Source organism: Astyanax mexicanus, chromosome 10, assembly GCF_023375975.1.
Source record: "Astyanax mexicanus isolate ESR-SI-001 chromosome 10, AstMex3_surface, whole genome shotgun sequence".
NCBI classification, from domain to species: Eukaryota; Metazoa; Chordata; class Actinopteri; order Characiformes; family Acestrorhamphidae; genus Astyanax; species Astyanax mexicanus.
Window position 1 is genome coordinate 39,482,609 of NC_064417.1, and position 15,643 is coordinate 39,498,251.

Sequence of the window (15,643 nt, forward strand, 5' to 3'; positions counted from 1 at the left end):
TCGGTCGAAAAGACTGTCAAAAACATTATGATGAAACTGGCTCTGACCCGGACCGCCACAGGAAAGAAAGACCGTAAGTTACCTCTGTTGCACAAGAAAAGTTCAGCCTTCAGAGTCACCAGCCTCTAAAACAGCAAGTTAACATCACCCGGATCAGAGCACGTAAATGCTTTACAGAGTATTTTGGTTTGTTTAACCCTTTAATTTACTACATGATTCCTTATGTGTTCCTTCATAGTCTGGATAATTTCAGTATTTATTTACAATGTAGGAAAAAATACAAATATTGAATGTGTAGGTGTGTCAACTTTTGACTGGTACTGTGTAATGTTTATACACGGTTTAATGTCACCATATGAAATGTGAGGGGAAATTTTAATCACCATAACGTGAACAGTGCTGGAGCAGCAACAGCATTTGTGATCCATCATGTAACCATCCATCCAGTACCTGGCCTCTCTACTCAAATTCGCTAATGAGACCAAATGGAATTAAACAGTATTAGAAAACCCAGTAATTCAAGTCTACTTAAGTACCTTAGAGAGTTTTACAGCATCACTGTAATGATGAGATTCAGCCACCAGGTGGCAGAGCGGTACAGCTGACTGGCCAAAGAAATCAAATGGATAGGATTTCTCTTATAGAGGCAGTAGAACTACTGAACTACTGAGACTGTATATTATTTTGTATGGCACTGTGCTAGCATCACAGTGCGGTGAAAGGAAAAACACAATATTTAATAATATTTGTATTAATCTTAATCAAATGTACTATTTTGTAACTACTTTTTCCCTGTTTACCTGTCCAAACTGAAATGTGTATCAGAATAGGCAAGAAAAAAAAAATATATATATATATAGATAGATAGATGAGTCTTAAAATCATATGCATTGCAAACAAAAACAAGTAACTGCCAAAAGATTAAAATATTTGTTTTAAGCACACAAGCCTTAAACATTCCACACAGTTGATATATAAAAATGATAATTTCTCAGTTGCATTAGTGTTTACCACTTATTTTAAAAGCATTTATATGTTGCAGCTATTCCACATATTTAGGGTTTTAACAGATAAATATGTTTGTATGTGTGTCCTTGCTTATTTTTTGTGACTAACTAAGTTTGGGAGTAAATTATTTTGTTGTTTGTGCATTATCTTAATAGAATTAAGGTCAAATAAATTCTTATAGGTTTTATTTGAAGCAAGATAACTTTTTATTTGTGTGGTATTTATTTGTTTTCCTGTACCTTTATAAAAAAACTTCTTTCATGTAACTATAAAACTGTTATTGTAAATTGTACAGGTAAAATTTTTAACAAAGTACAAACAGGTCAGATGTAACCTTAAAGATACTACATGATCCTTCAGGTTCAAATGTGTACGTAAAAAAGTAGGAATATAGTTAGATCATGAATTAAGTGTGACTGAGACCATTTTTTCTTATTTTTTCTTAGTATTAACAGAACATATAGCGTAACAAATTATACATATCAGTTAAAAGCTATGCCTTGTCACGATACATCTTTGTAATACTTAAGAACCTAAGTGTGCACTTGAGCATACTTTCAAAATTTTCTAATTTTTTTCTTTACTTGGTTGAGTAGTTCTTGCCATAATATGGATTGGAACATTACTCAAATTGAGCTATTCACTGTGTACCAACAATCTACCTTTTCCTAACATAACTCATTAAGTAATTAACTCTTGATGAGGCACAGCTGTTAACTGAAAGCCATTCCATTAATCTACTATGCAGAAAAAAAGAAAAACCTTTAAAGTGTGTCCAAACGTTTCCCTGTATACAGCTCTGGAAAAAATTAAGAGACCACTTCATTTTCTCAATCAGTTTCTCTGATTTAGTTATTTATAGGTAGATGTTTGAGCAAAATGAACATTGTTGTGTTGTTCTGTAAACTACTGACATTTCTCTAAAATTCCAAATAAAAATACTGTAATTTAGAGCATTTATTTGCAGAAAATAAGAAATGGCTGAAATAACAAAAAGATGCAGAGCTTTCAGACCTCAAATATTGCAAAGAAAACAAGTTTATGTTTAGAAAGTTTTAAGAGTTCAGAAATCAATCAATATTTGATGGAATAACCCTGGTTTTTAACAGTTTTCGTGCGTCTTGGCATGTTCTCCGCCTCCACCTGTCTTACACACTGCTTTTGGATAACTTTGCCACTCCTGGTGCAAAAATGCAAGCAGTTCAGCTTGGTTTGATGGCTTGTGATTATCCATCTCCATCTTGTTTATACACTCAAAAAAATAATTCGTTGGATTTACTTAATCCAGTTATGTCAACAATTTCCACTAAACTGAGTTGTGTTTGATATAATTAAATCATTTATTTAGGATTCAAGTGACTATTTTTTGTAATACCAACATGGCTGTATTATGTAAACACAACATAACTGTATTATGTAAATTCAACATGACTGTATTAGGTAAAACCAACATGACTAGATTATTTACAACCAATATATTGGTGTCAAAGTTAGCTTGGATTAAATTAATAGGTTTGTGTATAGATAACTAAATCGACCAACATAAACTCAACAAAATGCTCTTTCTTTTGTTTTAATTAACTGTGTTGATTAATGACAACAGAAAGGTATTTCATTATACTGAACTAAGTCACTTATGTAAATGTAACATAACTGCTGGTTTACCAAAACTTAAGTCAGTTAAGTTGAAACTACAAAGTATAGTTAGGTAGGTCTTTCTCAATAGTAATATATGTCTTTCTAAAAAGTATTTAACTAGTTTACAAAACTAGTACATAACTAACTGTTACAACTGCAGTTATTTTAAGCTGAATAACAAAATCTGACAGTCAGCATTTTCCAAAATGTAAATTCAAATCACAATCACTTTGTTTCTGTGAAATAATTATTTAGCACACAGACAAACCATGGTCAACTGCATACATTGCAAAAAAAAGGAGTCCTTTATGGTCATTTGCAACATTTAATTGGTATTTTTTGTCCTTTTACAAGGTTGTTTTGCAATGTGCACACAACAAAAAGTACATGGGATCCCAATTTACCTTTACTTACACACAACCTTTAGCTGAACTGTTACAAATCTTTTGAACATCTTACATTTCTGAACTCTAAATCCCTTTTAACTCATTAGCCACACATTAGATAAAACACAACTGCTTCTGAGTTACAATTTCATCCTTCTGAACTGCATTTAAACAAACATTAAATCAGGTCTTTGTAATCCGGATCCAACGCGATACACAGTTAGCCTAAAGAAACACGCTTAATTAGCTTTACATTTGAGAACCCCAAGAAGTATGTCAAAACCTGACCCTGGTTAAGAAACCCTGCATTAGATCATTTTATTTCTTCATATAAAAAAAAAACACATCTTCCAATAGAGAATATAAAATTGCCTGAATTGAACTTTCCTGTTTACTTTTGAGACTTGAAAAACATCTGACTTAATAAGAACTTTATATTAAAACATCTCTTTTCAATGCCAGCAGTTTCTAATTATGATAAAATAATTTTTAAAAGCACATCTTCTATTACATTGACCCAATGTAATAAGGCATAAAATAAGCAAAGGAAATTTTATTTTATTTAATTATTTATCAATTCCATAAGTGCAACACATTAGCCAGATCATTATCAAAACACCATGCTTAAACCAATACATGTAAAACATGGTACCAGTGACTTCTGTTCACTTTTCCCCTCACTTTTTTAGCTCCACTGATCCTATTAGACACAGTTTAGTTTTATAATTACAGACTGCATTTAGTATGCCTATTTTATCCTCTTGCCTGTCACAATTATATATTGAATAATATATTTATTTTAAATTATAAATGGACCTCAATCTTTTTTCCCCTCTATTACTCAGTGCTTACTTAAATCATGTGAATTAGTTAGTATATTGACTATTTAAAAACAGTGGTTTTCTTTATAAATTTAAACTTATTTTTTTTTACTTATATTCCAATATCTGAATATTCAAATTATTTTGCGTGGTGGGTCTTTCTGAGCACTGCAGTGACACTGGCATGATTGTGATGGTGTCAAATGGATTATGGTGGAGCAGTGTGTACCTTAATTTTAGTTGGGTTGCTCAAATCCAGTGTGCACACAAAGCCAGAGAGAAAGGACTATAAGACTAAAAAGTGCTACTGTATGGTCAGTGGAGCTGTTCAGATAGACAATGTGAATAGAAACAAGGATGATTAATGTTGTAGCATTAATATAAGGGTAACGGAAACCTTGTATCAAACAATTAAGAAAATTTAAAGTGAACCCCAGCTGGTATCACTTGTAAGCCTAAATTGGTGCAAAATAATGGCTGCACCCATATGTCAAATAAGTAGAATAAAATCACTTCTCAAACTAATAATTTATTGTCCGTTTTTTTTTTTTTTTTTTTTTAACAACACCATAGCTTAGTGATTTAGAGTAATAACAACATATTAAGAAATAAGTGCTACCAGGCAGGGTTCCTTTTAAGAAATTTCTTAATACCCTTTGATGCATGGCGTTTTCCTGTTCTGGCTTTTAATATCCCTCCTTACTCCCTTTTGTGAACATTTTTAAAACGTTAAAACATCAAACATTAGAACTTCAAACAAAACCAGAACACTAACATTCAAATTGTCCTGGATTTCAAATACCTCAGGTCAAAGTTGTCCTCTTTGGAATACTCTGAAGTGGCACTCACTTTCAAAGTCTACACTTTCCCTTCAAACAGTTTGTTTAACACTTGAGCCTTTCTTGACAGTTGTTTGTCATCCAGTTCCATAACAACTTTCTGCAGAACCTCAAACGTGTACTTAAGATTGGTTGGGTAGCTCAAATCCAGTGAGTACATGAGGCCAAATAAAATGGCAACTGCATTTGCAATGTTTCCAAGGGTGCGAAGTACTTCCACTCCTTCGATGACTATACCGACATCTTCCAGGTCATCAGTGGGTTCTGCCCCCTCCTTCTTTACAGCAAAGACTCCCAGAACTGTCTGCTCCATCTCCTGCTTGTCCTCAACATCCTGAAAGACAGAAAAAAAATACACCATCAGCCAAATGACATAGACCCCCACACACACACACAACCAATTCCAATCAAGTTTTTCCAATCATCAATTTGAGAAATGAAACTGCTTTAGCACTGCTGCTAATTAAGTTAGTAAAAAGGAATTTCACTATGCAGTTGTGACAAATATTTCTGTCTTTGTTGAGGGAAGGACGTGAGGGTTAAATTTGCATATGGATAAAAATAAATAATTAACTACTTTTACTTTCTTCTGCATCACAGTCTTTACACTTCCACATTCATGGTACTGAAAAAAAAAAAACATAAAAAAAATGCATATACAATTACCATTTGATATCTGTTGCTATTTTTATGCATTCCCCATAGTCCATTTTACTAGCTCATATTAAATATATGTCTAGTTTTAGCCTTTGTTTGTTTATCAAAATACTGACTGCTTTTCTGTTTATAAATTTCACCCACATCTACTTTAATTACCGCTGCTAATGTACATTTACATTTAAAAATGAACTGCTCAACTACATTCACGATTGAAAAAGCACTGCCACTGCTAAATGTATTGTAATTTGCTGATATACCTTCTTGGATCTTAAAAAAGGTCTAGTGTTCAATAAATATTAATAGTAACTTTTTTATTGTTTTAAAAATATACACTGGTAAAATAAGTGGAAAATGAATGAGAGCATGCAAATAACATTTGGTATTCCTATTATTTACTTTTTTTCCAGTGCTCATTTGTAAAGTGATTTGAATGCAGCTTGTTAAAGGAGCTGGCACAGGATGGTCAATGAGGTCAATCTGGATTATAAACTATTAAACACATGTTGGGGCAAAAAACAGATATAACTTTAAATCAATACATGTTAAGAAGACCATTAAACTTACCACAAGAGCCAAAAAAGGTACACCACCCAGCCTACAATTGCAGGACTGTTCTTACTGACAGAGACACCCTGTAATAACACACAAGTTGTGGTTAGAAAAATAGGAATAACTAGGGGAGAAAAAACAAGACAAAAACAAGAAATGGATTTAAGATTATTAACTGTTTGGCATTTTGAACATGCAGATCTGCTCTTAATTGCTGATACATTCATTTTTGCACACTTTAAAACACACAGGTTGGGTTAAATTACTGCAGTTGAGGTGAGTTTAAACAGGATTCACTCAGTCATTACCATTGCTAATATTGGTTAAACTATCTGGCTAAGCGTTAGAGACTATACTTTATTAAAATCAGGTTATATTATACAGTAAATACAGATTTTAATAAAGGAGGAGCTACTTATGAGTTTTGTTGGCTGTTTGTCTATAAAACAGTTTTATTAAGAAATATATGTGTATCTTTGAAAAACTTAAAATAATGTGACATCAGGTCAGAGCAGCTTTAGTAACGATTCAAATTAATTAATTAATTAATCAGTCAGTCAGGCTATTCTGTTGGCTATATAGCTAACTAGCTAGTCAGCAAGCAAGGAAGTTTGCTAGCTATTAATGTGTCCGCTTTTGGTACACTAAGGCCATAAAATTCATAATATAACCACACACTTACATATAACCTTTAAAGATTACATTACAAAAAAGCACATATACTACGATAATTACTCGGATGGATCAAGATTCGCCCGCTTTTCACCTGCCTCGCGATCCTCGCCGACGTTTCTCGTTCATGGACTGAACTTCTGAGCATGCGCAGCATTTGTCCTACGGAAGCTTGTGCAAGTCACACAACACTGCGTTACCAAAGCCAGTTTACTGGAGAATACGCGGGCATTAAACCAAACTAAGTGGATTGTGTGGCTTCAGCGGGTCTTCAGTTTATGTTAAATCAGCCAAGCTGAACTTGGTTTAAAGCTAAAATGAGTACCGGTGCACTTAAGTTATTTGTTTCAAACATTGTATTTCCCTGTGGGTATGAGCCAAATCTAGCTAAACCAAAAACACTTCACAAAATATCCCTTATTTACCGTGTGAACCACATTACACTACTAACGCAACTCCGAGACTGGCCGTTTAATGACGTTAGCCTGCTAGCGCTAGCATACTAGCGCCCTAGCACAAGCGAAGCTCATAATTCACACATTTGAAGACAAATATGAATAATTAACTACACATAAAAATATATTTAACACTATATGTGGTTACAACACCCCTAGGATGCGATCGAAAGTCCGTGAATTGAGTTTAAAAGTTTTTTTACGAGCTATGCTGGCGCTAGGGCGCTAGCGTTAGCGAGCTAACGCTAGCGCCCTAGCGCTAGCATAGCACGTAATTCACACATTGGTTGGCAGATATGAGTATCCAGATACACGTAAAATTAAAATGTACACTATATGAGGTTACGAGACCCACATGATGCGACCACAATTCCGTGAATTGAGTTTAAAAGTTTGTTTTACGAGCTATGCTGGCGCTAGGGTGCTAACGCTAGCGAGCTAACACTGGCGAGCTAACACTAGCAAGCTAATGCTAGCAAGCTAACGCTAGCGCCCTAGCGCTAGCATAGCTCGTAATTTACACATTGGTTGGCAGATATGAGTATCCAGATACACGTAAAATTAAAACACTATGAGGTTACGAGACCCACATGATGCGACCGCAATTCCGTCAATTGAGTTTAAAAGTTTGTTTTACGAGCTATGCTGGCGCTAGGGTGCTAACGCTAGCGAGCTAACACTAGCAAGCTAACGCTAGCGCCCTAGCGCTAGCATAGCTCGTAATTCACACATTGGTTGGCAGATATGAGTATCCAGATACACGTAAAATTAAAATGTACACTATTTGAGGTTACGAGACCCACATGATGCGACCGCAATTCCGTGAATTGAGTTTAAAAGCATTTTGTGATTAAAAAAACGCTAATGCTAACTTGGCTAGCTAGCTAACATGAAGCTGACTGGCCAGGTAGATATTTTATTACACAGTGAGGTTTCTCTTACCTAAATTCCCCATACACACGAACCGCTTTTAATAAATTACCAAGTACAGCTTAAATATACATATATTTATGACTAATACTCACCGCACTCTCTGCTTTTCCAAAATAAAATGGCGCTGCTGCTGAAGAGAAGTCCACAGACAGCCACGAATGTCCCGGATGAAGAAAGTAGCCAGCCTGTTGAGTTTACTTCACTGGGATGCATTCACCAAACATGCACTTATTAATTAAATCAGACAACTTAACTGACTTTCATCACAGCAGTCCAACTGACTCAGGTTTCACTTGCTAACACAAAGCTGTTAAGTAATTTTAATTAAAAATACTTGATTAAAATCAACAACAGGGTGAGTTTATTTTTTTGAGTGTATTACAAAGGTTTTCAATTAGGTCAAATCAAAGAAACTCATCATTTTTAAGTGGTCTTATATTATTTTTTCCAGAGCTGTATATATAATATATTTAGTTTAGCACAGTATTTCAGTGGTTTCAGTCTTTGTTTTGACTGCACGGTCTGTCACCCTACAGGTGACATGAGCTGATGTTGTTAGTTAACAAGTGACCCTTTTAGCACTGAGTCGAGTTTCTCCAGCCTCCACTTTCACTCTGCTCCTCTCTCAGACACTGATTAGTGGGTGTGTTTTGTGTGTTCTTCACAGATAAAGCAGGAGAGGAGATATGTGAGTGACTGGCTGATTGGTGATGTTTGGCCTGTTGTGCCCTGAACGCTCTGCTCACTTTGTGGGGGAACTCTCCCGCTCTTTCCTCCATCTGCGCCCGCCTGTGGAAGAGCTGAGCGGGTGTAAGAGGATCACCGGCTCTTTGGCTGTTTGACATGTCGGGACAATACCTGCCCAGGCAGCGGGATAAGTGCAGGTCAGTCCCCTGTAGTGATGTCACACGGTTCCCAGAGCATTTAGCAGCCACCTGGGAGGACCTCCGGGTCCCCAGAGGAAGATCTTGAAAGGTATACAAACCCAGCACAACACACTGCAGCCCTGCAGTCAACACAGCGCCCTGCTCAGGCCCCACTCCATAAATAGAGGCGCTGACCTTCCTGCACTTAACATTTTATACCCGAAAAAAAAAACCGGAGGAATTAAGTGGCCTGGCCTTTGAGACACCTTCCTTTAAATGTTCCTCATACTGAGAGAAAACTAGTTCATAACCTGCAGCAGCAGCAAGACTACTACAGATAAAACTGCCTATTAGCTACAGTTAGCGTGTATCTAGATATATGTACTTTCTCACTGAGGTTAAGTTGAGCTTAATTTATAGTATTTACATTTAAAATAAAACAGTCCGTTACATTTTAAATCACTATAAAATTCTGTTACATTTTAAATAATAAGAGAAACGGTTAATGTTAAAGTCTATTACATTTTTAATCACTACAAAAAGTCCGTTACATTTTAAATAAATATAAAACTGCTACTGTTAAAGTCTATTACATGTTAAATCACTATAAAAGTCTGTTACATTTTAAATAATAAGAGAAACGGTTAATGTTAAAGTCTATTTCATTTTAAATCACTACAAAAAGTCCGTTACATTTTAAATAAATATAAAACTGCTACTGTTAAAGTCTATTATATGTTAAATCACTATAAAAGTCTGATACATTTTAAATAAATAAAAAACTGCTACTGTTACATTTTGTTACATTTTAAATTATTATAAAAGTCTGATACACTTTAAATAAATATAAAACCGTTACTGTTAAAGTGTATTACGTTTTAAATAACTACTAAAATATGTTGCATTTTAAATCACTATAAAAAAGTATGTTACTGTTAAAAGTATATTAAATTTGAAATCAATATAAAAAGTCTGTTACATTTTAAATCAATTTAAAACTATTACTGTTAAAGTCTGTCACATTTTAAAACAGTATAAAACAGTCTATTACATTTTAAATCAATATAAAACAGTCTGTTGCAGGTTGCATTTTAATTAATATAAAACTGCTAGTATTAAAGTGTGTAACATTTTAAAGCACTATAAAAAAGTTACATATTAAATCATTATAAAACTGTTACTATTAAAGTCTGTTTTTTATTTTTAAATCACAATCAAAGCTTACAGGGTCTATGACGTAGGAAAATAAGCATGGATAAAAAGATTGATAATTTAATAAAACAAAATATTTTTATTTGCCATATTTTTAAATGCCATATTTCCTGCTGAATCTCTTTAATCGTGGCAACTTTGCAACAAACACGGTTACTTTGTGAATAATACGTTTTGGTGCCCACATCATTTGTTTGTGTTGCTCTGCACTGTACGACGATCACAATGTTAATTTTAAATGATAATAACATTGTTAATTTTTAACATCATTATATATCAGTGTTCGAAATCACTATGTAAACGACACTTAGCAAATGTCGTTCTCTGTGGAACTAGATTATATCCTTTAAGTTTTGTATTTAAATTATTTAAATATTTGCTGTGTGCTTATAAGCACATTATTATTATTATTATTATTATTATTATTATTATTATTATTATTATTATTATTATTAACTATATTAACTATATTAACTATATTAACTATAGTTAGACAATAATAATAATAATAATAATAATAATAATAATAATAACAATAATAAACAACTAGTAATGGAACTTTATCCAAAATTTATACAGCTTTTTCAAGCACAGATGTTAAAATGATACTATTGAAAGTGAAACGTTATTATGTTTTCGTTGTTCACTGACAGATTTATCAGGCCTAGTTCTCCTGATACAGACTTTTCATTGACCCACTATTCTGCTACACTTTATCATTTCCCAATTTTTACTTGAAGGTTTAATAGGCAGGATAATCCACGTAATGCATATTTTACACAACTTATCAATCGTACTAATTATAGTTTCACTTTATCTTATATTTACTTTGATTTTCCTAAAAAGAATGAGCTGTAATTAAATGCGAGTGAGCTGCTCCTCCGCTAGGACTTTAAACCACATGGGGGCAGCAGTGAGCTCAGCAAGTTATTCCATATATTGAATATTATCTATGGTTAAAACTATTGTAGATAAAGGGAATTCATTTTCAATTTCAATTTCTGTATAATTAATCTGTCTTTTCAAAGTCATTTTATGTGAAACTTTATGTGCATTGTACAAAACATCTTACTTTCTTTACCATGGTGACTTTAGGAACCAGAGGTTGTGTTTGTCTACAATGTCTGCACACATTTTATTAACTAATTATTTAATTTAGTTTCTGTACTATCCAAAATCCTCCTGTCTCTTGTAATATTTGTATGTTAATATTAACAATCATTAATATTGATCAGTGTGACAAAAAAAAGTTGAATAAAATTTAATGAAATTGTAAAATATATTTTTGTGTTACAGGTGTACAAATTATAGATATAGACAAATAAATTAATATCCTTACAATGTTATTATGCACATGTTAACAAATGTTAAAATATTACTAGTACATTTAATGAGTAAATTTAGTTAAGCATTTTCAGTAAGGTGAACATTGGGCTTCAGCAGTGAGTTTATAAAAGCCTTCACTGCACTGAATAAAAAGGTTTTCATCTATCTTATTAAAATGATATTATTTTTGGAATTTGGTTTAAATGTATTAAGTCAATTAATTATAAAATCGTAAAATCCTTAACTATAAGCAGAATGATTTCTAACTAGTGTGATTAATGCTAGTGGCTGCAATGTAGCACTTTATAAATTGTTTATTTATATATTAACATTATTAGTCTATAATATTAATTTACAAACATTTCTCAAAAATTGTGCAACAGTCGCGTTTCAACCTGAATATTGAGTTTTTGCTCCAAGGGCACAGATAATGTTTATATATAGACTGAGTTTGTATTGGACCAGAAATAAAGCTGCAGGACAGGGAGGGTTTCTGTGTACACTGTAAAATATTTACTGGTAAAATGACAGCAATTAACTGGCAGCAGCTTTTTCACTGTAGTGGTGTTTAGCATACTATAAATTATTGCAGGATTTCCGCAGTAAATTTACTCATTATTTTACAGTGTGGCTACACACCTGAACTCAGCTCAGTCCCTGAGTGCATCATTATCTGCATGGAAATGACAGGCAATACTGAGCCCATGTGCCCTTCATACCATCATTTACGCACTGCAGTATGAAAGAAGCCATTAAGAGTGCTGAAAAGAATGTGTTGCCATTACATCTGCTCCCATCCCAATTGGGTGTGTGTGTGTGTGTGTGTGTGTGTGTGTGAGAACGCGTGAAATATGATTCTTATTTATTTAAAAATTTTATTATGATATTTCCGCAAAGATAACTCCTAAAATATCATGAGCTGAAGTAGTGGAAAAAAAACGAGTGTTCTCAGAAAATCAACCTATTGCTATGTGCTATTTGGGGCTTCTGAGGTGTTCCGTGCCACTTAGGCTTAGAACAAAAAAGGTGAAAATTGCACCCTAGGGAAAACAGCTTTGATTAAAAGGTGTAGTTGCTCACCGCCCTCTTTTTACACACCGTGTTCAGCTGTACTTCCTGAGCTCGGGGTTTGGCTGATCTTTATTCCATTTCAGAAGCACGGCCTTCCCTTTCTATCGGCAAGATGTTTACCACCCTCCTCCTTTCACCCCACCAACCACCACTCACACCCCCCCCCCCTAAAAAAGAAAATCAGTTGGACTTCACAGATGGAGAAAAGTAGACCACTGGTAATGAGATCAAATTCTTTTGGATTTAATTGACTTCTTCTTAAAAAAAAACACACACACAAACCATTTTTAAGCTGTTTTTCTATATGGTGCATTTTAGACTTTTTAATGATATTAGAATTACACAGTGTTTTTCACAGATTTCAGTCAAAACTACTCCACTGAAATTACCTGTTCTAGCAAACCCATGTTATTTATTTAAAACCATGTTTTATAATAATGCAGACAGACTCTACAATAAAGGGAAACGTTTCTTAAATTGATCAAACTTGAGCTAAATATATGACGAGCCTCAATGTAAACCCACCAGATGAACAGCAAGTGTTCACATAGACAACTCTCCATGTAGGCCTACAGATGGCCTGCCTCACACGTACGCTAACTCCAGCCCGTACCCGAGCCAGCTGGATGCCTGTTCAGTATTTGCTTATATTGTGTGAAATCTGAAAGACTATAAGCCTGAAAACTGTAACACCAGCTCACCCTCTTTTAACTGTATAGTTTTTCTACTCTAGTCATATTTCCCAGTTATGCTGTGCCATTTTTCACGAACCGCAGTAAGAAACCACAAGAGGTCTCTGTGTCACAGTCGAGCATATGTTGGCCACAGTTGGACCAATTCCTGCGGTTGCTTTCGATCAGATAAGGCGCTCTAAACTTCTGTGTCAAAGCCATCCTGTCAAATTTGTCAGGAATAATAGCATTGCACAAGCCCCCGATCCATAAATCAAGATGCTGGAAGGCGCCGTAACTCTTCTGAAACATTCTGCAAGAATCAGCTAATGATAAGCTCAATCTCCAGTACTCCAGCCCATGAGGTGGAAACCTTTTGCAAACTGTTGGTGTATTTAAGGCCTGAAAATGAAGACATTGCAGCTGGGGAATTTGTGTTTTTTCCTCCCTGATAATGTGTCAACGTGTCTATCGTTTACTTTTCGCCAAGGATGAAGTGGCAATTAATGGCATAAATATGGCTGTGATAGATTTGCAGGATATATTAGGTAATGAATGAGTCATTTTTCCTCCATTTGATGTATGAGCAGTAAGCTGCCCTCACACTCCTCCATATGCCCTATATGTCTTCTGTTGCCTGGGGGACATGGTGAGAAAATGACATTTTTCGCATAGCTTCTGTACAGGTGAAAACATGTAGAGGAAAGAGATTAGTTAATGGTACATCCCTGCCAGCAAATTTGTCCCCAACAAAATATACACTCTTATTTAAGGCCTACAACAAGCCCCTTGGCAAGCCTGCTCACAGACCTACATTTTCCATGTTGAAAATGTAATGTAGTTATTGTGTGTGTTGTCTGATGTCTACAATAAGAAAAGAATCTTGTATTATGTGATATTAAACGCTGCTGGATAAGCTCTCCAGGGTCAGAGGGCAACACTGCACCTTAAAAAGCCCTTCCCTAGTGAGCCTGAGCTTGAGCAAACTGTGCAAGATATCCTCCACAGGCAAGCTAATTACATGGATCAGGAACTCTGTGTGGCTTTATAAACCTGCCACCAGGGATCTTCCAACTAAGCTTCATGAGGAGTCACCACTGAGCACAATAGGATGCAGTGTTTGAAGTGACCAAGCTTGACGGGAATGACTGTGCCTACAGTAAAACTGTCTCGTATATTGTCTGATTGGTGTCTGAAGTTACACAATGCATTTTAGTAGTATGATGTTAATTAAGTTTAGATACTCTTTTAATGTAAGGACAAAAGGCTATGTTTAGTTAACTTTAATGAAAGAAAATGTTGCCTTTTTATTTTATGTATTAATTTAATAAGATATACTTTTATAAGTTATTCATAGAGTTTTGTTATGACATGCTCACTTGTATAGAAACTTTCCAGAGTCAGAATTAATCAGTGGTGGTAATGGGAACGAAAATAAAGTGTTTGTGCCTTAAACAGCTACATCTCTAAATAGTTTAAAAACAGCTCAGTGGAGAGATACATACAGAGTGCTAAATGCATACATATACATAGAGAGCACATTTTGGAATTTTCTCAGTCACTTTTATGAGGTAGCCACCTAGAATGGCTTTCAGTTGTGCCTTATTAAGAGTTAAATAAAAAGTGAATTTCTTGCCTCATGATGTGTTTAAGAGCATCAGTTGTAAAGTTGTGAAGGGGTAGAGTTGGTATACAGTGAATAGCCATATTTGTGTAATGTTCTAATTCATATTATGGCAAGAACTACTCAACTAAGTAAAGAAAAAAATACTTTAAGAAATTAAGTTCAGTCAATCTGAAATATTTCCAGAACTTCAAGTGCTCCATAAGTGCAGTTGCAAAGACCATCAAATGTAATGACTGCACCAGGAAAGGAAGAGCAAGAGTTAACTCTGTTGCACAGGATGAGTTCATCAGAGTTACCAGCCTCAGAAACCACAAGTTAACAGCACCTCATATAAGATAAAAGCACCTAAATGCTTTACAGAGTATTTTGGTTTAACACTTTTAAGTTACTACATGATTCCTTATGTGCTCCTTCATGGTCTGGATGACCAAGTATTCATTTACTACTAGATGGCACGTGACAGAAGCCAGCACGTCCACGGTGTAGGATAAGTATACTTTTCTACCTGCATGGGTTATGGCAAATTGCATGAGAATTGTTGTATTTTTTTGCTAACTCTAAAACTTTTTAAATGTGCAGCTCCTCAACCAGTAAGTGCTGTTCTTTCAAGCTTTGTATATCTTATTTGGGATTCTGAACAGTTTCTTTACCAAAATAAAACATATAAAACCTGAACTCTATAATCATAGTTGATATATATAGTGAGAGCTTGTACTGGTATCAGCAGATAAAAATCTGAATCTGGAAGTTTCTCTATTAACCATTTTCTCATTGAACCATGCTATTTTTTTAATAATGGCAAGCGCATAACTGATATTGAAAATTTGGTTCCTCTTTAAATGAAGAATCATCTGCTACCTCGCATTGTATTAATATGCCTTCTGTAAGCCTGTAACCTTAATCTTGCAT

The 15,643-nt window shown here is 34.5% G+C and overlaps 1 long non-coding RNA gene across 2 annotated transcripts; it reads right to left on the reverse strand.

The window, feature by feature from the left end:
• Window positions 1–5,255: 5,255 nt before the first annotated feature.
• On the reverse strand, window positions 5,256–8,333 carry LOC111191594 (uncharacterized). Of its 2 annotated transcripts, none has more exons than XR_007441002.1 (3): window positions 8,054–8,333; window positions 5,917–5,984; window positions 5,256–5,317 (listed from the first exon to the last, which is right to left on the reverse strand). It is a non-coding gene; the product is annotated as an uncharacterized LOC111191594 (long non-coding RNA). The 2 variants fall into 2 exon arrangements; XR_007441003.1 differs by lacking the exon at window positions 8,054–8,333 and adding an exon at window positions 6,637–7,208.
• Between the last annotated feature and the right edge of the window lie 7,310 nt (window positions 8,334–15,643).